This window comes from Triturus cristatus, chromosome 10, assembly GCF_964204655.1.
Source record: "Triturus cristatus chromosome 10, aTriCri1.1, whole genome shotgun sequence".
NCBI classification, from domain to species: domain Eukaryota; kingdom Metazoa; phylum Chordata; class Amphibia; order Caudata; family Salamandridae; genus Triturus; species Triturus cristatus.
Window position 1 is genome coordinate 167,750,113 of NC_140593.1, and position 27,242 is coordinate 167,777,354.

The window sequence follows — 27,242 nt, forward strand, 5'->3', positions numbered from 1 at the left end:
ATATTCTGCAAAAACAGCGTCCGACTGTATGGGATTTAGTCTTATTAACTCCACAGGGGCCGTATTTTTGCAAGTGACATATAGAGCACATTATTTATGTCAGATGATTTTTTGATAATAGTATTTAGGTAATATACCCTTAATTTACATGAATCCATTGAAACAGTGTTGAAAAACAGCCTTTCCAGGAAGTCAAACTGATCACTGTTTTACCACAAAATATGTAAAGTTGAGTTGCCTGTTAGTTTGACGGGAGTGCGCAGCATACCCCATCCTGGCATGAGCTGAGCTGCATTCCTACTAAAATCCTTTGCCCGCATTTGGCAGTTTTTTGGTTTCAAGAAATGGTGTAGTTAGAGAGCCTTTGATGTAACTCTGCCAAGCTTGCTAGACACCGCAATTGAAGACGCATTTATAAGTGAATGAACTTTCAGGAAGGAAGGAAGCCCCTGCTGTTTCTTACACATGGGCATGAAATTATCCTTCCTTTCAAGTTAACTTGATCAATGAGAGTAGAGCTAGCGCTAAAGAGGCCTACAGTTTCTCATGTACTTCCTCCCGGTGCTTGGTCACTCGAAAGTTTTCTACTGGAAGTCGCAGTAAACTCTGTCACGAGCCAAACAAGCATTGGCATAGCCAATAGGTCTCGTCCTTGGGACCTTATAAGTCTTTAGTTATCCAGCACAATATCCTTGGTGCAACAACATCAACTGTTGCATGGCTAAACACTTATAAGGTCCCAAAGGCGATACCTATTGGCTATGCCAATGCTTGTTAAGAGATAAAGAGCAGACAGTGGCTCTTGGGGAATGTTATTCGAAATCTTACTTCCTCCCTTGTGGGGTTTCCTGAGGGTCAACTCTCAGCCCTATGCTTTTTAACATTTATGTAGCACCAGTGGCAAAGCTGATCCATTATTAGGTTTTGGCTACAGTGGCCTATTCCGATGATACCCAAATCGTGGTTTCGATTCCAAGTAAGGTGGGGGAAGTTGCAGACAGATTCAATAAATGCATGAAAGTCGATTGGATGACTGCCAATTGTTTGAAATTAAATTCAGAAAAACATCTGAAAAAAACAGAGGTTCTCGTTTTTGGAAAGGTGCCCACCTTCTGGGGCCACTCATGGTGGGCACAAGACTTGGGCTCCCCTCCAGAGCCTGTCCTGAAAGTAGGAAACCTTGGGGTAATTTTGATGCCAATCTATCCTTTAAAGAGCAAATTAACAAATTGACATCATCTTACTTTCTACTGCTGAAATAGGGAAGGTGTTGCCTTTCATTCCCTTTCAGCTCCAAAACTCAGTTGTCATTGCTCCTATGTTATCAAGCATTGATTATTGTAATGCCCATATTCGCACTTTTTTGTGTTTGATATATTTTTAGGGATTGCGTACGTTCTATGTTAGGAGCTGTATGTGTGGATGCTCCCCACTTAATTGTCTCCTCTGCATCACCTTCACCTGTCATTACATCTCAAAGGTATGTTATATATAACCGGTTAAAGAGGTTACTTAGTTAAAAATGTAGTAAGAGTAAGTTATAGTAAAAAAAGGGTAGGAGAGTCTGCTCCCCCTCGAGACAAAGTAATGCCAGGCGATGTAGCGAAGGGGATGTAATGGCAGGTGATGAAGCAAGGGATGAAGTCAAATGCAACCATAGGTGCATGACAAGTTAAAACGTTTTAAGTCTATTATGGGAGAAACTTAACTCCAAATAATGTGAAAGTGTGAAATTGATTGTCATACTGATTCACATGTTTTTATGTTATCTACTTGGAAATACATAAAAGGATTTTCTGTGAATAAATCTTTTGAAATTTAATTGAGGAGGAGTTTGCACCAACTCTAAATTCCTCCACAAAGGCAATAGTCTTACAGTGGAAATTTCATTGGTGGATTCTCCACCAGATTTAATGCTTCCTCCAGAATGGAGGACTTGTTTTTACCACCCAACTCTAAGATAACCCCCGAGTTGCGGAAGCTAGATTTGAAGGGTCTTGAGAGATCTAGGGAAGAGCTGTATTCTGGGTTTGGCAGAAACACCTGGGTTGTGCATTTGAAATCCACAAACAGGAAAGTGGATGCTACTTTCTTCTGTTTGCCTCAACCATCTCGCTGACCATTGGTTTTCTACTAAGACTCACTGGATGGTGTGAAAATGTAAGCCATTAAAGATTTATGGATCGGTTACCTTTCTAAATGTAGTCCTAGGAGTACATCCAGATTCCTCGGCAGCCTTGTGCTGCTGTTCATCAGGATACAGCATCAGTCAATGGTGTGCATCAGTTTTGACCCCAGCAGCACTTCCAAATAAAGCAGAGCTCTGAAAACCCAAACTGGCTTCTGATGAGATGCTCTAAAATTATTACATTTATATATCTGAAAATTGAGGATAGAGCTTCAAAAGCCTAGCGTTGCCCCTGGTGGGATGGTATATGTATTCTAGACCTCTATTATGCTGATAATGTAATCTTTTGTGATCACAGATGGGTGGGACTCTGAAGCACAGTACGGGCTTTGGCGGGCTATTGTATAGGTAATGATCTGGATACAAACAAGGGAAACCCAATGCACTGACTTTTGTCCTTGCTGAATAATCACATAAGGTGGTAAGATATTAATCATAATAAGCTGGGTAAATTCCACCCCATATTAGTCTGGGAGAGTCTATCACTGTGGAAGAAGAAGAAGAGAGGAAGCACTGTGTGCTCTATACCACCCTAATGTAAAGTGTGGAGGATATACCCTGGTGACTTTTATTAAGGAGAACTCAGCCGAGATCATTCCAGCTCTATTAGATATATTCCTTGTGTTGTTAATAAGGAAGAGCCAGGAAAATGTCATTGAGGAGAAGAAATTTACAAATAAGGAAAATCAACCCCAGTGATCAAGACAGAGCTAGGCTTAAATCTTGTGCAGGGCAGAGCGGATTTTAGGTTCTTATGCTTTCCCATAATTGCTGTTTGCTAGCACTGGAGACTAATGAAATGTTTTCTAAAAACTAGAGAAGCCAGGCATGGAATTCGACTAAAATGGGATAAATTGGAAGGTTTTTATTTTTGTATTTGCAAAGTGTTAATCAAAATGTGCTTTAGGCAACTAGCAAAGATACAGATCAATAAAATACTATACAAAGAGAACCTCAGCAGTTCTCCTTCGAAAGAGTCCCTTCAGTATGGCCTGATATCCTCTAGGGCAGTAGTTCTTTAACCTGTGATCTGGGGACCACTGGCGATCCACAAAGCCTACTCAGGGGGTGTGCGACTGCTTAGAATATGAAATAATATTAAAAGATAAAGTGTGTATAAATAATTAGACAAAATGTAGAACTGAACATGTTAAAATGTTCTGTAAATGTGAAGGAATTTGAAATAAGAGGCGAAAAATTAAGTTAGTATACTCAGATTGATTCGTGTAAGCAGTGTCAGTGCATTAAACAGAATATAGTATGGTCTCAATTGGATGTAGAAAAGCTCGAACCTTCATATGAAAATGAACATTTGGATTTTTTTTGTATTTGTTTGTGAATTAAATTAAATATTTTATCATTTGTGCATTTGTTTGGTGAATGCTTGTTTCTGTATTTTTGTATATTGTTTTGCAGTTCAAATGATTCAGTGGGGATACCTAGGTTACATTAATGATTACGTGGAAGTCCACACAAGTAAAAAGGATAAGAGCCACTTATGTAGGGCGTATGATGTGTGTAGCAATATTGGTGCAAGCTTGTAGGCTATGAAAACCTAGCATATTTTGTACTTTTATCTGAATCTATTGCTGGCCCTTGGTTATGCGGGACCACGATGCAATGTGACATCTCAGGAGATGTATTGTAGATTAAGTGACCAGGCGAAATATTAGTATGTGTGTGTTTGTGACTGCCCTAGACACACTTTCGAAACGGTTATTTCCTGAATGTTTTACCACTTATTTAGTATATTTCAGCTGACGTGTTGATGGCTTGTTAATCAGCATGAATTCAAAGTTCAACAAGATGAATGAATATTGTAAATATTTTCGAATTCTGTGCCACAATTTCAGACAATTTATGATAGTTGTCCACCTCATTTAGCTAGAATGTGTCTCTTCCTTACACGAAATAATGCCCTCTAAACAAAATCATGGGCAAAAACAGGGAAGAAAATTGAGGGGATGGCTTTGGCCTAAATCTTCTTAAACCTGCTAACATGTGCAGAGCAAGATCTGACTCCGTCCCTATCTACTATCTTTGGCCACCGCTATTGTTGTCTACTGGCCCGCTGGACCTATTTTGACTTTTTTATTATATAAACAATTTTATTGGTTTTCATCACATAGAAAATAGCAGCACTGACAGTTTCTACTCGCAGAACATACAGTAATAGCATAGGCAATCGTATTAGATTGCATCTAATCCTGTGACAGAGCATGATCAAACCAGCCCCTCTCACTCCACCAGCCCTCGCGTATTACGTTAGGATTCCCAACCATTTACCTCACATGCGGCCATGTTTGAGGGGGCAGCCTCTTGTCTCTTAGACCGGCTTTACTTGCGCGGCGCACAAGTCCACCCCTTTGCACCATCTGATGATGCTGGGGGGGGCAGGGTTTTTCCATGCGTCCGCAAGGTCTCATTTAGCTACCGTGATGGCTGTCCCCAGGAAGGTATTTTCAGTCTGGGACCCGTCCACGACGTCCATGACGCCAAGGAGTAGGGTTAGGGGTTTAAGCGGGACCTCCCATCGCAACAAGTTGCTCAGCTCAGACACTATTGTCGCCCAATATGGGGTGAGGTGAGTGCAGGACCAGATCATGTGATAAAAGTCTACGGGTTCTGTCTTGCAACGAGGGCAGGCCGGGGTGGCCAAGAACCCTGCCCGGTGGTGAGATATGCACAGTGGAGCTAATACACTTGGACCAGCCGAAGTCTGGCTGATATATTAATCACTCTGAGAGCCATAAGGGTGTCTCTCCAGTCCTCATCTTCCAATGGGCCCAGCCATATTTCCCACCTACTACGAAGGGGGTCAAGGGAGGATGGAGTGTTGTTAACTAGTGAGCGGTAAATATTAGATACCCCTTCTTTCCCAAGACTTTCCATCAAGATTTGGGCTTTTAGGGGACTGAATTCTGGGAATTGTGGTTCTGGCAGGTGCATATGGGGTGGGAGAATGTCGGAGTTGTAAGTATTTGTAGAATTGTGAGGCGTGCAGTGAGTAGACAGCCTGTAGGTCTTGGAAGGAGCGTAGATGATCACCCCTCCACACGTCTCTAATATGTATTATACTGATGAGGTCCCATTTTCAAAACCCCTCTAGTACGCCCACCTGGCAAAGCCAGTTGCTGTGCAACAAGGGCGTCTTCAGTGTAAGCTTAGTCTTCCAGTGTATGTGACGCAGTGCAGAGCACCAGGCGAGCAATACCTCTTGTATCACTGCAGGTAGTGTGCGAGGGATAGGGGCTCCATAGAGCATCGCCTGGATTCGGGAGAATCATAGGCTCTCGAGTTCCAGCCGGTAGGCATGGACAGACCAGCTGCCGTTAAACCAGTCATGCACCACTAGAAGGCAGGTAGCCAGGTAGTATAAATAGAGATTGGTTATACACATGCCTCTGTCATATGGGGCTATTTGGGTATGGGTGAAGGCCCTACGTGTTCTCAAGCTACCCCAGGGGAATGCCTTGGCCAGGCCATCCAGCTCCCGGAACCTATCTCAGGGTGATCTGGACTACGTACAGGAACTGGGGGAGAACGATCATCTTAAATAGGACAAATTTCTCCATGGGGTTGAGTGGAAGAGTGTGCCACCTACAGAGGTCCTCTTTGGTTTTCTTGACTAATCGGCTAATGTTAAGTGTCCATGCAAGGTCCGGTAGTACTGAGACCCAAATACCTAGGGCCAGATGTACGACGCGCAAAATTGCAACTCGCAAATTGCGAGTCTTTTGTGACTCGCAATTTGCAAGGCGCTATTTTGCATGTACAACAGTGTGTTTAACACTGTTTGTGATTCCCAATGGATTCGCAAATTGAGAGGCTAATGAATATTAATGAGCCTCTCGCAATTTGCAAGCCCATTGGGAATGACAGGCACTCTCAGGGATGGTGGCCTACTGGGGTCAGCAGACCCTCATGTCTGGGATTGCTTTTAAATAAAGCAGCTTTTTTTTTTAAATGCAGCCTGTTTTCCTTGTAGGAAAACGGAATGCATTTAAAAAAACAGAAAAATTAACGTTTTCTTTTCATTTTTTAAGGGCAGGCAGTGGTCCCTGGGACCACTGCCTGCCCTTAAAAAATATTTTGTAGCCAGTCACAAAGGGGAAGGGGTCCCCTAGGGACCCCTTCCCATTTGTGACTTCATTACCACCCTCTTGAAGAGGGCGGTAATTTGCGAGTGTTTTGGGACCACAATTGCGGTTGCAAAACATTAATACATGACTCTGCAGTCGCTATTAGGAAGGGAACGCCTCTTCCTATTAGCGAGTCGCAATACTCTATTTTGCGAGTCGCAAATTATTTGCGACTCACAAAATAGAGTAAGTAGATGGGCCAGATTAAAATTGCATGCGCATACGGGTCGCAAACCTGTTTGTGCATGCAATTTTACATCGTACATCTGGCCCCTAGTTATTTAAGGGACAAGCATCTTATGGGAATATTTGACTGCCAGTCTATGCGCTCCCTAGACATGTGGAGAGGCACTAATGTCAGCTAAGCGGGATTCAGGCGTAGACCGGAGGTCTGTTCGAAGGATCGGAGAATTTGGAGGCACCTGGGGTCCGAACGCGATGGGTCGTGCAGCATGCAGCAGTGAGTAATGCAGCAGTGTGCAGCAGTGTGTGGCGTGAAGCAGTGTGCGGCGTGCAGCAGTGTGTGCCGTGCAGCAGTGTGTGGTGTGCAGCAGTGTTTCGTGCAGCAGTGTGTGGCGAGTAGCAGTGTGCGGCGTGCAGCAGTGTGCGGTGTGCAGCAGTGTGTGGCGTGCAGCAGTGTGAGGTGTGCAGCAGTGTGCGGCGTGCAGCAGTGTGAGGCGTGCAGCAGTGTGTGGCGTGCAGCAGTGTGTGGCATGCAGCAGTGTGTTGCATGCAGCAGTGTGAGGCGTGCAGCAGTGTGAGGTGTGCAGCAGTGTTTCGTGTAGCAGTGTGTGGCATGCGGTAGTGTGCGGCGTGCAGCAGTGTGTGGCATGCAGCAGTGTGTGGCGTGCAGCAGTGTGTGGCATGGTTTGTAAACAACAAGAAAAGCGGACATCAAAGGAAGGGTGGGAGGGAACGAGTATATGGGGTGTGAGTTATAACGAAAGTTAATTGTTGTAAGAGGGGATGCAGGAAGGGAGGCCGAGCGCGCGCTAGCGAAAGCAGTCTGCTGCTTCCAAGTCCGATGCCAGCTTCGCGCTTGAATGCCTCACATGCACTGGCCATAAACCGCATTCCTAAGGTCTTGTGCCCCTTACTAAATCTCTCTGAATGCATGAGGCGGTGCACGCGCAGGAAGTAGCTGGTGGCAAATGGAATGCGCATGGTTGTGCGCGTAACCGCCACCCGATCTGCCTGGGAAGCCTTTGGGAGCATTTTCTGATGCCCCTACATAAGTCTCGCTGAGCGATCACTTACGCGATAGCCAGGCGAGACCTAAAAAGCGCTACCATGCCACCAGCTTGCTAGAACGCACACAAGCGCGCACGACATGCACAGCACTTTTTCTCGGCGTGCGCGCGCACAACTCGCGTCACCACTCGCTTTTTTTTTTTTCATTTCGCGGCCAATGCTTGTTTAAATCTCCCATCAAGCTGCTTTGTTACTCACCTGCTCCCACTACTCCTTGCACTGGGTTTGAGCGCTCACCTAACCCACCTCAAGCACTCTTCTTTTGGGCCCCTGACTGTCACCATCACATTCTTTTACAAAAATGACTTATTTTTCTTTTTTGGGAGTGCTTGATAGCTTCAATCTGTTACGGCACCTCTCATTTTACTTTAATCCACTTTTGCACGTGTTCTTTAAATGTATTGCTTGCTTCAAGATAGGCATTCGCCATCTTGCCTATGCATGGTAAATAAAGTTTAGAGATATATATGCCATCATGCTGCGGTGGCTTTATTTTTATTTTTTTGCTAGTGCTGCTCTACATTCAAATACATATTTTGCCAACGCTTGTTTTATTTTCTAACTTAACAGACTACTCAAATTTTTTCATGCACCTTGCCCAAGTATTTTGAAGTGAATTTCTCCAACTTTGCACATCCCAACTGAGAATGATTTTATGTTGAACATCCTCCATACTGAGATATTAAACCTAAAATAGACGTTTCCTGTTTTAACCCCTTCTGTGCCCATGACGAGCTGGACTCGTCATGGGCCGCGGTTGCGCTGTGCCCATGACGAGTCCAGCTCGTCATAAACCCCGCCCGCTAATGCAACGGCCGGCACAGGGCGGGGAAAGGGCGTGGCACACAAGCGGTTAAGGTTTGACGTTAATGAACAGCGGCTACCTCTTTGCAGAAGAAGTCTCTGATACACGTGCATGGTTGATCGTAGTGCATCAATCATGAATGTCATATTGCTCAACCTGCCTCCCTTATCAAATGTATATCTTACAATTTAATGTTTGCCAGTTTACTCCTGCGTGGATTTTGACATACTACTTGGCAATATTGCAATAGGTATTTTGACAAATTTGTGTTAGTTCAACGTTCATTTTCAGCACAATACATCTGCTTAATCCAAACTAGACGTTTACCTGCCCTGGCTGTTACTTTTTGAGTTTCGCAGTTATTATATAATTCATCCAAACAGTCAAGAGATGTGTTTTAATATTTTGATTTTCCCGTAACTGGAGCGCTTGCATAGTCATTCTCTTAGTTTGATAGTATTTCAGACTACTATTGTCAAAAATATCCTCTGACATAAATATAATGCCCTACATATATTCTGCAAAAACAGCGTCCGACTGTATGGGATTTAGTCTTATTAACTCCACAGGGGCCGTATTTTTGCAAGTGACATATAGAGCACATTATTTATGTCAGATGATTTTTTGATAATAGTATTTAGGTAATATACCCTTAATTTACATGAATCCATTGAAACAGTGTTGAAAAACAGCCTTTCCAGGAAGTCAAACTGATCACTGTTTTACCACAAAATATGTAAAGTTGAGTTGCCTGTTAGTTTGACGGGAGTGCGCAGCATACCCCATCCTGGCATGAGCTGAGCTGCATTCCTACTAAAATCCTTTGCCCGCATTTGGCAGTTTTTTGGTTTCAAGAAATGGTGTAGTTAGAGAGCCTTTGATGTAACTCTGCCAAGCTTGCTAGACACCGCAATTGAAGACGCATTTATAAGTGAATGAACTTTCAGGAAGGAAGGAAGCCCCTGCTGTTTCTTACACATGGGCATGAAATTATCCTTCCTTTCAAGTTAACTTGATCAATGAGAGTAGAGCTAGCGCTAAAGAGGCCTACAGTTTCTCATGTACTTCCTCCCGGTGCTTGGTCACTCGAAAGTTTTCTACTGGAAGTCGCAGTAAACTCTGTCACGAGCCAAACAAGCATTGGCATAGCCAATAGGTCTCGTCCTTGGGACCTTATAAGTCTTTAGTTATCCAGCACAATATCCTTGGTGCAACAACATCAACTGTTGCATGGCTAAACACTTATAAGGTCCCAAAGGCGATACCTATTGGCTATGCCAATGCTTGTTAAGAGATAAAGAGCAGACAGTGGCTCTTGGGGAATGTTATTCGAAATCTTACTTCCTCCCTTGTGGGGTTTCCTGAGGGTCAACTCTCAGCCCTATGCTTTTTAACATTTATGTAGCACCAGTGGCAAAGCTGATCCATTATTAGGTTTTGGCTACAGTGGCCTATTCCGATGATACCCAAATCGTGGTTTCGATTCCAAGTAAGGTGGGGGAAGTTGCAGACAGATTCAATAAATGCATGAAAGTCGATTGGATGACTGCCAATTGTTTGAAATTAAATTCAGAAAAACATCTGAAAAAAACAGAGGTTCTCGTTTTTGGAAAGGTGCCCACCTTCTGGGGCCACTCATGGTGGGCACAAGACTTGGGCTCCCCTCCAGAGCCTGTCCTGAAAGTAGGAAACCTTGGGGTAATTTTGATGCCAATCTATCCTTTAAAGAGCAAATTAACAAATTGACATCATCTTACTTTCTACTGCTGAAATAGGGAAGGTGTTGCCTTTCATTCCCTTTCAGCTCCAAAACTCAGTTGTCATTGCTCCTATGTTATCAAGCATTGATTATTGTAATGCCCATATTCGCACTTTTTTGTGTTTGATATATTTTTAGGGATTGCGTACGTTCTATGTTAGGAGCTGTATGTGTGGATGCTCCCCACTTAATTGTCTCCTCTGCATCACCTTCACCTGTCATTACATCTCAAAGGTATGTTATATATAACCGGTTAAAGAGGTTACTTAGTTAAAAATGTAGTAAGAGTAAGTTATAGTAAAAAAAGGGTAGGAGAGTCTGCTCCCCCTCGAGACAAAGTAATGCCAGGCGATGTAGCGAAGGGGATGTAATGGCAGGTGATGAAGCAAGGGATGAAGTCAAATGCAACCATAGGTGCATGACAAGTTAAAACGTTTTAAGTCTATTATGGGAGAAACTTAACTCCAAATAATGTGAAAGTGTGAAATTGATTGTCATACTGAATCACATGTTTTTATGTTATCTACTTGGAAATACATAAAAGGATTTTCTGTGAATAAATCTTTTGAAATTTAATTGAGGAGGAGTTTGCACCAACTCTAAATTCCTCCACAAAGGCAATAGTCTTACAGTGGAAATTTCATTGGTGGATTCTCCACCAGATTTAATGCTTCCTCCAGAATGGAGGACTTGTTTTTACCACCCAACTCTAAGATAACCCCCGAGTTGCGGAAGCTAGATTTGAAGGGTCTTGAGAGATCTAGGGAAGAGCTGTATTCTGGGTTTGGCAGAAACACCTGGGTTGTGCATTTGAAATCCACAAACAGGAAAGTGGATGCTACTTTCTTCTGTTTGCCTCAACCATCTCGCTGACCATTGGTTTTCTACTAAGACTCACTGGATGGTGTGAAAATGTAAGCCATTAAAGATTTATGGATCGGTTACCTTTCTAAATGTAGTCCTAGGAGTACATCCAGATTCCTCGGCAGCCTTGTGCTGCTGTTCATCAGGATACAGCATCAGTCAATGGTGTGCATCAGTTTTGACCCCAGCAGCACTTCCAAATAAAGCAGAGCTCTGAAAACCCAAACTGGCTTCTGATGAGATGCTCTAAAATTATTACATTTATATATCTGAAAATTGAGGATAGAGCTTCAAAAGCCTAGCGTTGCCCCTGGTGGGATGGTATATGTATTCTAGACCTCTATTATGCTGATAATGTAATCTTTTGTGATCACAGATGGGTGGGACTCTGAAGCACAGTACGGGCTTTGGCGGGCTATTGTATAGGTAATGATCTGGATACAAACAAGGGAAACCCAATGCACTGACTTTTGTCCTTGCTGAATAATCACATAAGGTGGTAAGATATTAATCATAATAAGCTGGGTAAATTCCACCCCATATTAGTCTGGGAGAGTCTATCACTGTGGAAGAAGAAGAAGAGAGGAAGCACTGTGTGCTCTATACCACCCTAATGTAAAGTGTGGAGGATATACCCTGGTGACTTTTATTAAGGAGAACTCAGCCGAGATCATTCCAGCTCTATTAGATATATTCCTTGTGTTGTTAATAAGGAAGAGCCAGGAAAATGTCATTGAGGAGAAGAAATTTACAAATAAGGAAAATCAACCCCAGTGATCAAGACAGAGCTAGGCTTAAATCTTGTGCAGGGCAGAGCGGATTTTAGGTTCTTATGCTTTCCCATAATTGCTGTTTGCTAGCACTGGAGACTAATGAAATGTTTTCTAAAAACTAGAGAAGCCAGGCATGGAATTCGACTAAAATGGGATAAATTGGAAGGTTTTTATTTTTGTATTTGCAAAGTGTTAATCAAAATGTGCTTTAGGCAACTAGCAAAGATACAGATCAATAAAATACTATACAAAGAGAACCTCAGCAGTTCTCCTTCGAAAGAGTCCCTTCAGTATGGCCTGATATCCTCTAGGGCAGTAGTTCTTTAACCTGTGATCTGGGGACCACTGGCGATCCACAAAGCCTACTCAGGGGGTGTGCGACTGCTTAGAATATGAAATAATATTAAAAGATAAAGTGTGTATAAATAATTAGACAAAATGTAGAACTGAACATGTTAAAATGTTCTGTAAATGTGAAGGAATTTGAAATAAGAGGCGAAAAATTAAGTTAGTATACTCAGATTGATTCGTGTAAGCAGTGTCAGTGCATTAAACAGAATATAGTATGGTCTCAATTGGATGTAGAAAAGCTCGAACCTTCATATGAAAATGAACATTTGGATTTTTTTTGTATTTGTTTGTGAATTAAATTAAATATTTTATCATTTGTGCATTTGTTTGGTGAATGCTTGTTTCTGTATTTTTGTATATTGTTTTGCAGTTCAAATGATTCAGTGGGGATACCTAGGTTACATTAATGATTACGTGGAAGTCCACACAAGTAAAAAGGATAAGAGCCACTTATGTAGGGCGTATGATGTGTGTAGCAATATTGGTGCAAGCTTGTAGGCTATGAAAACCTAGCATATTTTGTACTTTTATCTGAATCTATTGCTGGCCCTTGGTTATGCGGGACCACGATGCAATGTGACATCTCAGGAGATGTATTGTAGATTAAGTGACCAGGCGAAATATTAGTATGTGTGTGTTTGTGACTGCCCTAGACACACTTTCGAAACGGTTATTTCCTGAATGTTTTACCACTTATTTAGTATATTTCAGCTGACGTGTTGATGGCTTGTTAATCAGCATGAATTCAAAGTTCAACAAGATGAATGAATATTGTAAATATTTTCGAATTCTGTGCCACAATTTCAGACAATTTATGATAGTTGTCCACCTCATTTAGCTAGAATGTGTCTCTTCCTTACACGAAATAATGCCCTCTAAACAAAATCATGGGCAAAAACAGGGAAGAAAATTGAGGGGATGGCTTTGGCCTAAATCTTCTTAAACCTGCTAACATGTGCAGAGCAAGATCTGACTCCGTCCCTATCTACTATCTTTGGCCACCGCTATTGTTGTCTACTGGCCCGCTGGACCTATTTTGACTTTTTTATTATATAAACAATTTTATTGGTTTTCATCACATAGAAAATAGCAGCACTGACAGTTTCTACTCGCAGAACATACAGTAATAGCATAGGCAATCGTATTAGATTGCATCTAATCCTGTGACAGAGCATGATCAAACCAGCCCCTCTCACTCCACCAGCCCTCGCGTATTACGTTAGGATTCCCAACCATTTACCTCACATGCGGCCATGTTTGAGGGGGCAGCCTCTTGTCTCTTAGACCGGCTTTACTTGCGCGGCGCACAAGTCCACCCCTTTGCACCATCTGATGATGCTGGGGGGGGCAGGGTTTTTCCATGCGTCCGCAAGGTCTCATTTAGCTACCGTGATGGCTGTCCCCAGGAAGGTATTTTCAGTCTGGGACCCGTCCACGACGTCCATGACGCCAAGGAGTAGGGTTAGGGGTTTAAGCGGGACCTCCCATCGCAACAAGTTGCTCAGCTCAGACACTATTGTCGCCCAATATGGGGTGAGGTGAGTGCAGGACCAGATCATGTGATAAAAGTCTACGGGTTCTGTCTTGCAACGAGGGCAGGCCGGGGTGGCCAAGAACCCTGCCCGGTGGTGAGATATGCACAGTGGAGCTAATACACTTGGACCAGCCGAAGTCTGGCTGATATATTAATCACTCTGAGAGCCATAAGGGTGTCTCTCCAGTCCTCATCTTCCAATGGGCCCAGCCATATTTCCCACCTACTACGAAGGGGGTCAAGGGAGGATGGAGTGTTGTTAACTAGTGAGCGGTAAATATTAGATACCCCTTCTTTCCCAAGACTTTCCATCAAGATTTGGGCTTTTAGGGGACTGAATTCTGGGAATTGTGGTTCTGGCAGGTGCATATGGGGTGGGAGAATGTCGGAGTTGTAAGTATTTGTAGAATTGTGAGGCGTGCAGTGAGTAGACAGCCTGTAGGTCTTGGAAGGAGCGTAGATGATCACCCCTCCACACGTCTCTAATATGTATTATACTGATGAGGTCCCATTTTCAAAACCCCTCTAGTACGCCCACCTGGCAAAGCCAGTTGCTGTGCAACAAGGGCGTCTTCAGTGTAAGCTTAGTCTTCCAGTGTATGTGACGCAGTGCAGAGCACCAGGCGAGCAATACCTCTTGTATCACTGCAGGTAGTGTGCGAGGGATAGGGGCTCCATAGAGCATCGCCTGGATTCGGGAGAATCATAGGCTCTCGAGTTCCAGCCGGTAGGCATGGACAGACCAGCTGCCGTTAAACCAGTCATGCACCACTAGAAGGCAGGTAGCCAGGTAGTATAAATAGAGATTGGTTATACACATGCCTCTGTCATATGGGGCTATTTGGGTATGGGTGAAGGCCCTACGTGTTCTCAAGCTACCCCAGGGGAATGCCTTGGCCAGGCCATCCAGCTCCCGGAACCTATCTCAGGGTGATCTGGACTACGTACAGGAACTGGGGGAGAACGATCATCTTAAATAGGACAAATTTCTCCATGGGGTTGAGTGGAAGAGTGTGCCACCTACAGAGGTCCTCTTTGGTTTTCTTGACTAATCGGCTAATGTTAAGTGTCCATGCAAGGTCCGGTAGTACTGAGACCCAAATACCTAGGGCCAGATGTACGACGCGCAAAATTGCAACTCGCAAATTGCGAGTCTTTTGTGACTCGCAATTTGCAAGGCGCTATTTTGCATGTACAACAGTGTGTTTAACACTGTTTGTGATTCCCAATGGATTCGCAAATTGAGAGGCTAATGAATATTAATGAGCCTCTCGCAATTTGCAAGCCCATTGGGAATGACAGGCACTCTCAGGGATGGTGGCCTACTGGGGTCAGCAGACCCTCATGTCTGGGATTGCTTTTAAATAAAGCAGCTTTTTTTTTTAAATGCAGCCTGTTTTCCTTGTAGGAAAACGGAATGCATTTAAAAAAACAGAAAAATTAACGTTTTCTTTTCATTTTTTAAGGGCAGGCAGTGGTCCCTGGGACCACTGCCTGCCCTTAAAAAATATTTTGTAGCCAGTCACAAAGGGGAAGGGGTCCCCTAGGGACCCCTTCCCATTTGTGACTTCATTACCACCCTCTTGAAGAGGGCGGTAATTTGCGAGTGTTTTGGGACCACAATTGCGGTTGCAAAACATTAATACATGACTCTGCAGTCGCTATTAGGAAGGGAACGCCTCTTCCTATTAGCGAGTCGCAATACTCTATTTTGCGAGTCGCAAATTATTTGCGACTCACAAAATAGAGTAAGTAGATGGGCCAGATTAAAATTGCATGCGCATACGGGTCGCAAACCTGTTTGTGCATGCAATTTTACATCGTACATCTGGCCCCTAGTTATTTAAGGGACAAGCATCTTATGGGAATATTTGACTGCCAGTCTATGCGCTCCCTAGACATGTGGAGAGGCACTAATGTCAGCTAAGCGGGATTCAGGCGTAGACCGGAGGTCTGTTCGAAGGATCGGAGAATTTGGAGGCACCTGGGGTCCGAACGCGATGGGTCTGGAAGGAAGAGCAGAACATCATCTGCATATTGTGCAATACGGTCTTCATGTGTGCCTCGATTGCACCGCCCCAGGATCTGTGTATCTGCTCGGATGAGTGAGGCTAACGGTTCGATTACTAGGGCGAAGAGGAGAGGTGACAGGGGATATCCCTGCCTCGTCCCTCTTCGAATGGGGAAGACCTCCAAAAGGGTTCTGTGGATGAGCACCGTTGCAGTGGGATTGGAATATAGTACTCGAACTAGGCTACGGAAGTGTTGCCCCATGCCTGTCGTGCTTAGCAAATCCACCCGATATCACCAATCAATAGTTCGAAATCAATCAAAAGAAGGGCAAAGTATGGGGTGAGGAGCTGGTGGTGGGCCAATGCTAAGTGGAAGCACAGCAAACAGTGCCTCATACTATAGAGGGGCATGAAGACGCATTGATATGAATGAATAAGGCTGGTGAGGACTGGTTTGAGGCGTGTGGCCAGTATTATCACATAGATTTTGACTTCCATGTTTATAAGGGGGATTGAGCGATAATCTGAACAGGAAGCCAAAGGGAGCTGTGTTTTAGGTATAACGACCACTGTTGCCACATCTGTTTCTGGCAGGAAGACACCCTTTTCCACCACTTCGTTATACAGGATGTGGAGGTGGGGTATAAGTAAGTCCTGACAAGCCGCAAAATATTCCAGTAGGAACCCTTCTGTCCTAGGTGTCTTCCCGGAAGCAACCGAGGAAATGGCCTCCCCTATATCTTCTGGGCAGATCTAACTGGGACATTTCCACTCCTGACAGTCGGGGGTGTTGGGCCAAGGCTTGTCGCATTGATATGGGGGTTGTCGCTTTGGATCGGTCTGCGGAATAGGGCCAGGAATTGTACTCGGCAAGAGCTGGGGCGATAGAGGTGGGCGTGCAGTGGGTACAGCCTTACTGGTCGAGAATCTCCAGAACTATTCAATTCGCCAGGGGTTGCAAAGCCAACCAGTGGAGTAGCTTACCGTTTTTATCCCCCCACCCATACATGCGGGCTATGGAGAACCTCCATAATAATTTTGCCGGCTCAAGCGATAGGTGTTTTATTTCTTCCTTCGACAACTCAAGTTGTCGGCTCACACCCTCTCCCTCCGACTCGGTTAAGGTCTGTTCCAAGTGTGTTGCCTGGGCTTCCAGCTGGGTAAGCCAACTCTCCTGTGCCGCTTGTTGGGCTTTTAGGTGTCCCTTGGCAAACCCCCTGATTGTGGCTTTGCCAGCTTCCCACAGCATGCCTGGTGAGGGAACTATGTTGTGGTTAGTTAGAAAGTATTGTTTGAACTCCTCTCCAATAGCCCACAGGAAAGTATTGTCTTGGAAAAACCAAGCGTTCAGACTCCAAATGGGGCGCAGAGCACTGGAAGGACCACCTACATGAAGGAGGAGGGGAGAGTGGTCTGATATGCCACAAGGAAGGGTATCAGTTACCTCACGACAGTCTGGGGCGGGCATGAAGAACAGGTCGATGCACACATGAGTGTGATATGCAGCCGAGGTGTGAGTGTTTTGAAGTGTTCTGGGGTTCCTTGTCCTCCAGACGTCCCATACACCTAGTTTTGCTGCCCACTTCTTCACCCGCTTAACATGCTGTGTTCTCTGTGCGGTTGGTATGCCAGTGGCATCCATGGATGGCTGCAAGACTGCGTTAAAGTTGTCCCCAATTACTGTCAGACGCGGGAGCAGGGAGGATACTACATCAGTTGCAGCACTCAGGGTGGGTGTCAGGGTCACTGGAGGTACATAAAGCAACATTAAATTAACAGCCACCCCTCCTAAAGTCCCAGCTAGTGCCATGAAGCGATCTTGTGGGTTCCTGGTTACCTTAGTGGGAGGGAAAGGGAGGGTGCGGCAAAGGAGGACCGCCACCCCACGAGAACCTTGCTCAAACCTGGAGTGCCAGACTCTGTCAAATCCATGTCTCTGCAAGGAAGGGACAGTGATTACCCAGAAGATGCGTCTCCTGTAGCAGAAGAATGCCAGGGGCAAACATTTGGGAGTATTTCAGTACTGTGGTACGCTTCACTTTATCGAGGAGCCCGTTGACATTGTAGGAAAGGATTTGCAGGGGTTCCCCCCTATAATGAGATGCTGTTATAGCAAGCATGTGGGATCATGGGTTGGCAGTAGGGTGTCCGACCAGTCTGGCTGGTGTGGGCAAGGGCTGGGATAATGCAGAGGCCTAGATATCTGCACTGAATGTCGTGTGTGCATAGATTTATGGTAACAAGCTGGGTACTGCGGCTGGTGAACCCAAGTTAAAACAAAACTAAGGACAACGGTCCCAACTTCCCCCCAACCACCCTCCCACCCTATACTTCTGTAAAGGAATCCTCTGTAGCCCTAGTAACAGCAAATTACAACAAAACTAAACTACAGAGCTTAAGATGTGAGCTGCTTGATGGAACCCTCCATGTGTCCGGATGCATTTGCCTCCATGATAGAGTCTTATTGTCCACACCAGCGTAGCTGAGTGAACAAGGGCAGTGTTCACTAGGTGAAGTCTCTTTCTAGATGAAAGAACATGACCTTGGAGCTATTTTCCACTAGATCGTTGGGCTCCATGACAGATCTGTATCCTCAGAACCTACGCTTGGGGGCGAGTGGGGTCGCTTGTCAACCAGTGTCTCCTCAGTGGACAGGACCTGCGACAGACCTGTGGTGTTAGAAGACACGGATTGTGTGTTGGAATCCTAAATGACCATCTTGGGTGAGCTGGATGCTCGCTGTGGGCGTTTCGACCACTACGGGAGCGGGTGCGGCGCCTTTGGGGTTTAGAGTTCACTGGCACCACGGCTCCAGATCAGGGAGCAGGAGGAGAGGCCGCCATGTGAGGCCCAAGATGACCCTCCTCAGTCCCCCAGGTCCATGCTGCTTCAGGCGTTTCAAAAAAGTGGGTTTTTGTCCTGGAAAACAACTCTGAGACGCGCCAGAAACAGCAGACTGTATTGGAGGTTGAGGGCTCGCAACTTCTGTTTGACCTCTGCATAGACCTCCTCTGGGTCTGAACCTCCCTGGAATAGGCCGGGAAGACCATGACGTAGTGCCCATGGTAGGACAGAGTTGCCCGGGATCAGGCTGCCTGCAGAATTGCGTTTCTCTCCTGGCAATTATTGGCTGATGAGGGGCCCCAGTGGCAGCTTGGGCTTTAGGGCCCGATGACTCTGCTCTACAGCTAACCACATCATCCAGGATCTGATCCAGGGCTCAATAAAGTTCTCAACTTGTCTGGATTCTGCCCTTTCAGGGATGCCCACTAGACAGAGGTTATTATGTTGCGAACGGTTTTTGGCGTCTTCCGCTTGTCTGTGCAACTTTTTTGTGTGGGATTGGAGTCGCAGGACTTGTTCCTTCGGGTGATGTATGTCATCTTCCACTGTAGACAGGCGGGATTCCACCTCTGTTATGAGGGCCGTGGTGTTGCGGAGATCCTGTCTTATGAGGGCCATATCAACTCGCACCTTCCTATTTTATTCTCCACCAAGTCCTGTGAGAAGCGTATCGCTTGAAGGATGGCAGTGAGATCTCCTTTTGGGAGGGAGGCCCTCCCTTGAGCAGTTTCGGCAAACTCGGCCCCATTTGTAGTGTATTGGTCCATTTGAGTTTGTGTCGAGGAGAGCTTCGCCCCTTTATCTTTCCCCATGATGGATGATGCCTGAAGGGTTGCTCCGCCACCAGGGCGTAGCGACTCCGGCGCCTGGTTGCTGGTCAGAGTTTCAGGCCAAGCTGCAGCTGTGCAGCAGCTATTTTGACTTTTAATGATGATCTTAACTGTATTTTTTCTACTGTTTTTAACTGTAGTTCCATGTCTGTTCTTTGAAGACTTTAACATTAATGATTTATTAATTTTTTTTCTCTGTTAATTCTTGCTAGGAGGCTTCGGTGGAGCTACGGTGTACGATGTGTGATCTCCTAAAATGTTATTGATAAATTTGTGGGAAACCATAATGCCTTACCTGCACATAATTTTTTACGTTATCCTGTATTTTCTTGCCTCTTGCCTGCTGCTACTTCTTCCATCACTTTCGATTTGAGCCAGGCATATCCTGTTGGCATTGCTTCAAACATTTTTCTGGCCTTCCCTTGCCAGTCAACTTTGCAACCTGCATATCAGAATCCTGACTGCTCTCATGTATTCCTGCTGAATGATGTGGATCCACCACATCCTCTTTTGCCTTTTCTTGCCCTCGTGACAGTGGCACAATAGGGGAAAGGAGGAAATCGATGAGACACAAGAGAAGAGACTGTCTCAGTCTGCAACCCTGGATGACGTTTTGTGCTGTCACTGTTATTGTATGGAGAAGTTATAGCACAATATTGTTTTGAGTAGTGGTCTACACTGAGAAGATGATGTATGCTAAATTTCACAGAGGTAACAGAATATGAGAACTTCAACCAACCATACTTTCTTTTGCTAACGGTTGCAAGAGGTAACTGCGGCTGCTAGAAGTAACTCTGGTGAGTCAGCACGCGTGGTCTTTTTGTGTGGTCTATGCCTACAACACAAAGCGGGAGACCAAATATTAGCATACTGAACCAAGAGAAATGTGGTAAAGAAACACCAAACCCTGTCCATACCACTGTTCACACATAATACTTACTATTACCCTTTGATCTGTCTGCAGGATTGTTGAATTCTATGGAACAAAATCTGTACGCTGGCATTTTGCTGTATTTAAGGCAAATATCTTAATAAATAAAGCTTTTAAAAATATTTACTATAACACTTCATGCGCATGGGTTGAAAAATAGCATCTCTTTATGCATTATTATCAAGCATTGCTTCTGGGTTTCAGAGTTTGAGGCATTTGCTTTAGTAATTGAGCATTTTGTGGAACTGATTGGACAGGAAGGGGAGAGAGCGGGATACCCTGGTCAGATGGCATCTGACAGAGAGATAGGGGACAGTAGCATACCATGGGCAGGTAGCATATTCCATTATTTAGGGATTGTTTCTTGTTAAGGAAGACCTCAGAGTTGGGAATCTGGGTAAGGCAGTATCCACATTGAAGAGGTGTGTCGCTCTCTGTTATGGGTCACATAACTCTGAACAAGATGAACATGCTGCTTAGGCTCCTATTTTATTTCGCCAATTTACCAGTTTGAGTACCAATGGATTGGATTGGCTACATTACCCAACTCATGTGAGGAGACTGTAGATCTAGGATTCCAGTCATGGGACTATAGTTACCTATCTAGGAGGTAGGCCCGGGAGCCGCGGATTTAGACATGTATTATTTGGCAGCTCAGATACAGTGGCTATCAAAATGGATGGCTGGGCATCATCAAGAGGAAACAGGAATATCGAGGGCACGTCATGTCCAGGGAGCTTTAGTGGCACCAAACATGGAACGTAAACGGAGAGAAATGTGTCATCCCAGGTTGGTTAAAATAGCACTGAAGGACTGGAGACAATGCACAATACTGACTGTGAGGACTTTGTATTATACACTGTCTGTGCCACTTGTGAGACTCCCTAACAGGCAGCGATTTCTTTCCTCTGCTGAAATGGCTTCATGGACAAGGGCAGGCTGGCCTGGGTTGGTGATTATGAGGTCTATGAGTAGAGGTCCTTGGAGTCAATGATAGAAGACGGTAGTTTGCCTTCCAACCAAGTCTTAGCCTGTGGGGCAGTCGCAAAACTGCTATGAACTACATGGGGTAGTCCAACTCACGAGGTGTTACAATCAGCATTCTCTAAGGGTTGCGTGTGCAGACTGGAAATGTTTTTACCTGTACATATTGAAACTAACCGAGGATGAAGGGCGAGTACTCAATGATAGAGAATGGGTCAGAATGTTTGAAAACACTTGTAAAGTGACAAGAAATATCAAAGTTAAGTCCCCAATGTTTAATTATTGTCATAGACCTACTTAAAGTCACATAGAATTAACAAACTGCTAGATACTAATACAATGAATTGCTGTAACCACCTTGATGTTGATTTGTTTCTAAATTGTATGTGAATGCCCTGTTATTCTGTACTTATGGGAGAATGGCATGACAATTCTGGGTAACATGATAGATAGATTAGCGATATCAGTTAGGGTAGAGTTATGTATGCCAGAGGGATGGCTTTTGGGGCTCTTTTGATGCCAGAGAACCAAGGTGGCGATGAGCTGGTTCATAGCCATGGCATACATGTTGGCTAAACGAGGATAGCAATGAATTGGGGAGCGCCCACTGCCCTTCCAGTTAATAAATGGAAGAAATATGCTAAGAAATGGGCGAACGCAGAAAAAATAGCGTTATATGGTGAAGAAAAAAAGGGAAACCGAAGACGTCTTTGGCTCACATGTAGGATGAGGTAAGGATTAATAACTAGAAGGTCGGTACATCATAACTTGAAGGAGAGCATAACATGCCCAGGCATCGAGAAATCTACTAGCCCACTCGCTCTGGCGAGTGATATTTTATCAGGGTGAGCTATTTTTAGCGCCTACTTTCATCAAGAAAGTAAATGAGCAACCCTTTCAATCTTGTTTATCTTGTCACATTTGCTGTTCATTCAAAGACAGAAGTCAAATGTGAGCTTATGTCTTATAAATTGCTGCTTACTTTATCGGGGAGAGTTGTATTTACTTTTCTTTCTTGGACAACAAAGTTAGTTTTGTAAAGTGAACTGTTTGTCAACCGGGGAGGCACACATGTCCCACTATCTTACATTGTTTCAGGATGGAGACTTAGACATACTTTACTACATGAAGAATGAGGCATTAGTTAATAATGGGTGAATGGGGTGGTGTAGGACGCTGGCTCTGTATATACTATACCAAAGTGAGGTATAGCGTGGAGAGAGTCAAGTGGAACCCAAAAGGTAGGCAGAGGTTAAGTAGATAGCACCTCACTCTCTATTTGTGGTAGTGTGATCGAGCAGTAAGGCTTTATCATAGGACAGTGTTAAGCATTTATTATACACACTCAGTCAGCAAACAAATTCACACTCTCAAAGACTGAACTTTAGACCAATTGTTTTTGTATAAAAATATTCTTTTAGTTATTTTATTTCCTTGGACCAAGCAAGCCTGGCACAGGTAAGTGATAAATACTTTGCATTCAATATACAGTTGTAATACAGTTTGGATTGTAATTGTATATGCACTTTGTTTTGACTTACAGTAGTGTTACCGAGAAATGCAATGCTTTGTAAATACAGTACATGGACTTGAATGGACTTTTTGGTAAAATGACCAGAACATTACTTTCAGATTGCTTTTCTTACACAGTGTAGAATACCTGGATACTACACTGGGGCATTCTCTGTAAACAGGTAAGTAAAATCGTTTTTGTGAGTTAGTACAATTTTAAATAATTTCTTTAGGTTTTCCAACTCCGCACTTAAAATCTTTTCATAGAAAAACAGTCAATGTTATCCTATGGAGGAAAATAGTGTTATCGGTTTAAAGGTAGGTACTTTGTTGTTGGAGTTGGTGTTCTGGGGTTAGACTCAGGGGTCCCCCAGGGTCAAGGATGCACTCTTGTTACACCCTCAGCGGCACTAGGGCAGCCGGGTGCAGAGTACTGAGGCCAATGTTATCCAATAGGGGATAGGGGGCCTCTGGTTGGTGGCTGCTGACGAGCAGGCCACTGGGTTGTGGGTGCAAAGCTCCTGGACTTAAGCTCAGGGCAAATGGGGGTTTAGATCAGCACAAAAGATGCACCCTCAGCGGCACTGCAGCGGCCGGGTGCAGAGTGCTGTTTTGGCATCGGGTGCCCCGTAGCTTTTAATGGGGAGTCTCCGGTTTGCAAAAGTACTGCAGGCTCAGGACGAAGGTCTTCTGGGTGCGACCGCCACTTGGAAAGGTAAGTTGGGATATTGGGGATTGGATAGACACCGTCGATTGGGCCACCCAAGGCAGAGGGGCGTTGAGTGCAGAGGTGCCTTTTAGGGTCGGATCTTCTTACCAGCACCCGGTCGCGGGTGGGGGGACCTTCCGGTTTGAGGCTGCAGGCGGTGGCTGTAGGCTTGAGGCAGGTCAGGGGTTGCCAGATCTTGGGTCAGGATCGCCGGGGAGACCTCCTCTTGGTATTGGACCACTCGAACTCGGGCCGTTGGCTTCGGGTGCAGAGTGGTGCAAACTCGCTGATCCTTGCGGAGCTGGAGTCTGTTGTTTGAACAAATCTGGTGTTCACGGGAGACCGAGTCTTTGAGATTGAAGACAGGCAGGTTCTCCTGGTTTCTTGAGGTTGCTGGCTGCAGGACATACTGGTATTTTGCTGGAGCAGGTTCGAGATGGGGACAGGCCGGTATGGCTGGGGCCAAGTCAGTGGGCGTCCTCCCCTTATTAGCTTCGGTACGGCTGTTCGGTCCTTCTTCTTCTGGTTTCTTGTCTGAGAAACCAAGGTTCAGGGGTGCCCCTAAATACTAGAATTAGGGGCGTCACAGGTAGGTAAAAATGTTGGGACCAATGGGTCCCTTCCCTGGGGTGGGTACACCCCCTATTATGCCACCCTCCAGTGGGAGGGGGGCATAAGCCTTTTCCTGGTTGGCTAGGTCTGCCCATCTGCAAGATGGCGGGGACTGAGAGTTGTGCCTCACCTCGCCTCCCCACCTGAGGGGTGGAGTTGACAGAGGTGGGCACACCTCTCTTCCTCACTTGTTTTTCCCGCCAGTTCTCTCGCCCAAAGTGGGGGTCAGAACCAGTTGGGACCGGGTGCTGAAAGCAGCAAGTGGCCTGGGAAGCTCACAAAGGCGGCAAGCCTTTGAAGCTTCTCCTTCGTGAACCCTGCCCATCCTGGGAAGGAGGCTTGGCACCTCATCCCAGGATGTACATTATTTCAGGCCCCCGAGAGCAGCAGGCTCTCAACCCTGGGGTCCAGAAACATGTCTGGTGATGGCAGCTGAAAGCAGCCACTCATCCTGGACACTAGTGGTAGGTCGTTTTTGAGGGGGTGTTAGAAATGGGGGTCTCTAGTTGGCAATAGTATACACCTTTGTCCAAATAGGGACCCTGGCTTCTAGTCAGGGAAAGGGGGATACACTCCTGAATAACCCCTGCTCACCCCCTTGGTAACTTGGCACAAGCAGATAGGCTTATCTCAGAGGCAGTGTGTAAAGCATTTGTGAACACATACATTAATACAGTGAAAACACTACAAATGGACACCACACCAGTTTAGAAAAATAAGTAATCTTTACTAGACCTAACACAAGACCAAACGACAAAAATCCTCAATACTGTATCAAGAATATGACTTTAAAATGGTAGAAATAGCTTAGTTCACTGTAGATGGTAAAAGCGACACTTTACTCTCAAAGTACCTTGGATGCGTCACGCAAAACAAACAAAAGGGTTGCAGGGAAGGTGATGCGTCAATTCCTTGCTTCAGGGGAGGTGATGCGTCGGTTCCTTACTGCAGCGAAGGGGAAGTGATGCGTCGGTTCCTTACCGGAGAGGAAGTGATGCGTCAATTTCTTACTGCGTTCCGGTTACGATGCGACAAGATGGCGCCTTGATGCGATGCGACGATCCGGTGCAATGCGATAAAATGACATCTTTGATGTGATGCGACAACGTGGATGCGATGCGTGCACGCCCAACGGCAGTGCGGCGAAATTGATGATCTTTGGAGGCGTGACAGGCCCTGTAATACGCTTCTCTGGTGATGCGACTGGGACCTCTGCGGCGGCGGCACGCTTCTCTGGTGATGCGACACGCTTCGTCCACGATGCGACGGCGAACGGCTGTGGCGGCGGCATGCTTCTTCAGTGATGCAACGGCAACTACTGCGGCCGCAACACGCTTCTCCTCGTTGCGTTGCGCTTCCAGCTCCCAGCGATAAACAGTCTCTTAGAGGGCCCAAAAAACAGCAGGCACCTCACTGCAGGTCAGAATTCCCAGCAAGGAAATTCAGGGGAAGCTGGTGGTGAAGTCTTTGTGTCCCTGAGTTCAGACCGGACGCAAGCTCAGTTCAAAGCCTTGGAGATCTTCCTCAAAATGACAAAGCAAACAGCAAAGTCCTTTTCTCCTTTCCTTGGCAACAAGTAAGCACTGCAGGCCAACCCCAGACAGCAAACAGCACAGAGGCAGTAATCCTCCTTCAGCTGCTCCGGTTTCTTCTCCGTGGCAAAGGTTCCTGTTGATTTCCCAGAAGTGATTTAAAGTTCTGGGGTCTGGGTCCCCCTTTTTATACACACAAATCCTTTGTCTCTGAAGGCAGAGAGTGTCTGTACCTAGTCCCAATCAGTTCTGGGTGTATTCTGCCAGTGCACAACTTCTTCCTTTGTCAGTGTGGGCCAGGGTCATCAGACGCACCACAGGAGGTGGAGCCAACATTGCGGAAGGCAGGCACAGCCCTATTCAGGCCCAGGTGCTACTCCTCCCACCACTCCCAATGCAGGTAGGTCTATTCAGCCTACTGCTGACTCACCCTGTCACCTGGAGCCACCCCAGCCCCTGTCACTCACAAACCAGACATGCAATACACAACCTATCAGAGGCAGGCTGGATGGTTAGGCAAGAAAATACCTACTTTCTAAAAGTGGTATTTTCAAACACAGAATGTTAAAACCAACTTCGCTAAAAGATGTATTTTATCATTCTGAGTTCCTGCATGCTAAATTCGTTTTTCTACCATGTTCCCTGGGTCAGTTAGGATTATAAGATGTTATAATCAAACTGCCCATTCTGGCCTATGGGAACAGGTAGACTTGCAATAGTGAAAAACGAAAATGGCTGTAATTCACTATCAGGACATGCCACACACATCAGGGCATGTCCTACCTTTCACATACAAGGCACCATGCCCTAGGGCCTACCTTAGGGGTGGCTAGCATGTAGAAAAGGGAAGGTTTAGGGACAGGTAAGTGGGTGCACTTACCAAGTCAACATGGCAGTCCCAGACTGCACACAGGCTCTGCAATGGCAGGCCTGAGCCATATTTTACAAGCTGCTTCTGTGGGTGGCACAACCAGTGCTGCAAGCCCACCAGCAGCATTCGATTTACAGGCCGTGGGCACACATGTTGCAATGTACTAGTGTCTGACAAGTAAATCAAATTACCAATCTTGGAATCACTAATCCATTACATCATTTTAAAATAGGGAGTACTTGCACTTTGGCACTGATCAGCAGTGGCAAAGTGCCCAAAGCACCTAGACCAACAAAAGCAGATGAGACAACAGCAAAAGTGGAGGGGAGACTCATGCCAATGGTGCCTATTCTAACAGGGGGCATCTCTAAGATGCCCTCTGTGTGCATTTTTCATTAAATACCACACTGGCATCAGTGTAGGTTTATTGTGCTGAGAAGTTTGATACCAAACTTCTCATTTTTCATTGTAGCCAGTATGGTGCAGTGGAGTTCATAATGACAAACTCCAGGCACCATATACTCTTAATGGCGTCACTGCACTTACAATGTCTAAAAATGGACTTAGACTCTGTAGAGGTACAGGGCTCAATCACCTGTACCCTCACCACTGGTATAGTGCACCTAGCTAGAGGGGTGACTGATCCATGCCAGGGCAGTGGGTTGTAGGCATGGCACACAGATGTGTGCCATGTCGACTCTTCACTATGTTCTGCATCAAAACACGCAGCCTGCAAAG